The following is a 2,375-nucleotide window of genomic DNA, read 5'->3' on the forward strand; positions in this document are numbered from 1 at the left end:
ATCCGGAGCATCCAGTGCCTCTTTGACTATTGAAGACCCAATTCGAGAAGATATCGAATACGAGACCGAGGAAGAAGAAGAACCCACATTCGAGCACGACTCCGATTTAGTCATCATTATGGCTAATATCGATGAAGTCCCCATGGGGGAATGGAAGAAGAGGATGCGCGATGACACCGGCCTGGGACTTGTGCAGCCCGCAATTTCCGCAACCGCCACTTTCGAACTAAAAGGCCATATTCTCGCTCAACTCAAGGAGATTCCTTTTTATGGGAAGGATCACGAAGACGCCTACAAGCACTTGGACGAAGTGAATGATGTGGCCGACTACTTCAATGTACCGAATGTCCCACGCGAGACCCAACTTCTTCGCATGCTCCCAGTCACGTTCAAAGGAGCTGCAAAGGATTGGCTAAAGTCACTTCCTCCCGGATCAGTCACCACATGGGCCAAGATGAAAGAGGAGTTCATAGATCACTTTTGTCCACCCTCCAAAATAGCCAAGCTAAAGAAAGCAATTGCCAACTTCGAGCAACAGCCCGGAGAATCTCTTTATGAAGCATGGGAAAGGTACAAGAGTTTGCTTAGAAATTGCCCACATCACGACCTTAATAGCCAACAAGAGGTCTCCATTTTCTACGATGGAGTCAATGTCACCACAAGGCAATTGCTAGATTCTCAAGGTCCGCTCACGAAGAAGGCGCCCCCGGTAATCAAAGAGCTAATTGAAGAATTCTCTAAGAACTCTAGAGAATACCACAATCCAAGAAACGAAGTAAGTCGGGGAGTGGTGAACGCGGCAAATGATAGCATAGCGGCGGTGATAGCTAAGCTTGATAGTCTTGATAGAAGAATGACAAAAATGGATCAAACAATCCATGCTATGAGGGTGGGATGTGAAAATTGTAGAGGGCCCCATCTCACCAAGGAGTGTGATTTGGATGAGAATGGAAATAAGAAAGCTCAAGTCTTCTATTCAAGTGGCGATCGATACGACGAAATTTGGCGAAAACCTAAGAATGAATGGCTCCCATACGAAGAGTATAAGAAGGCTAAGGAGGAAAAATACAAGCAGAAGGAGAGGGGACTATATCAAAGAGAAGAACCGGTAGAAAAGAAAGCTGATTTGGAAGAAATGTTCACTAGATTCATAGCCGCGTCCGAAAAGGGACACAATGATCACGATGTTGCAATACATGAGACCAGAGACATGCTAAGGAATCAGCAGGCATCCATTCTCAACATTTAGAAACAGCTGGGACAGCTTGCACACCAAGTGAACGAAAGAAGACCGGGTCAACTTCCAGGTAATACCGAAACCAATCCGAGAATGGAGAATGTGAGTGCAGTGACCTCCAGTAAAGCAGAAATTTTCACAGATGCACAGAGGATCTCCAAGAGGAAGACAGAAAGGGCAGAAGAGTCGACTCCAGCAAAACCCGATCTAACTCGCCGAGTCCCTCTAATGGACTCGACGAGTCCGTGCGTGAATGATAAAACTGTCAGTCCTTTAAAGCCATATAATCCTCCTTTGCCATACCCAATTAAAGCCATGCCTGCAGAAAAAGTTGAAGCATATAGAACCTTCATGAAGCATGTTAAAGCCTTACAAGTTAATGGGCCATTTGTGGAAACGATGCTCCAGACACCCAAATACTTCAAATTGCTAAAAGGTCTTTTTACTGCTAGGAAAGATTTGGCTGAAGTCGCGGAGATACTATTGAGTGAGCTGCCCGAAAAGAAAGGCGATCCGGGGAATATTATAATTCCGTGCCAGTTTGGCAATGAAGTTGTCACCCAAGCATTGACCGACTCGGGTGCAAGCATCAATCTGATGCCTTTCTCTTTCTTTAAGAGGTTCAATTTACCAGAGCCAAAACCGGTAAATATGAAGATCCATTTGGCAGACAAGACAATAATTCATCCACAAGGCGTTTGTGAGGATCTCCTTATTAAAGTAGACAAGTTTATACTTCCGGTAGACTTTGTGGTGGTTGACATGGAAGAAGACCCCAAAATTCCAATCATTTTGGGTAGATCATTTTTAAACACCGCATGTGCCTTAATTGATGTATGCGAGTCTACATTAACATTGAGGGTGGGTGATGAGTCCGTAATATTTAAAGCTTTACCAAAAGCCAAGCAAGAAGAGGAAAGAAAAGAAAACATCTCATTTATCCATTTGGATGATGAGATATTACAAAAAGAACTTGAACTTTTGCAAAAAGAAGATCCATCCAAGTTTCTGCTACATTCTGGAGAGGATGGAGATGTTAACAAGGACTTGGAGGAGTTAGAAAAGCTACTGGAAGAAGCCGACTCAGAAAACACCCAAGAAATGGTGGAATACGATCAGAATCGCCAAGTCACTTTAC

The 2,375-nt window shown here is 44.0% G+C and overlaps 1 non-coding gene across 1 annotated transcript; it reads right to left on the bottom strand.

Annotated features, from left to right (window-relative positions):
* Positions 1-502: 502 nt before the first annotated feature.
* LOC111888516 (small nucleolar RNA R71) lies at positions 503-609 on the bottom strand. Its single transcript, XR_002849245.1, has one exon. It is a non-coding gene; the product is annotated as a small nucleolar RNA R71 (small nucleolar RNA).
* Between the last annotated feature and the right edge of the window lie 1,766 nt (positions 610-2,375).

Source organism: Lactuca sativa, chromosome 2 (assembly GCF_002870075.4).
Source record: "Lactuca sativa cultivar Salinas chromosome 2, Lsat_Salinas_v11, whole genome shotgun sequence".
Classification (NCBI taxonomy): Eukaryota; Viridiplantae; Streptophyta; class Magnoliopsida; order Asterales; family Asteraceae; genus Lactuca; species Lactuca sativa.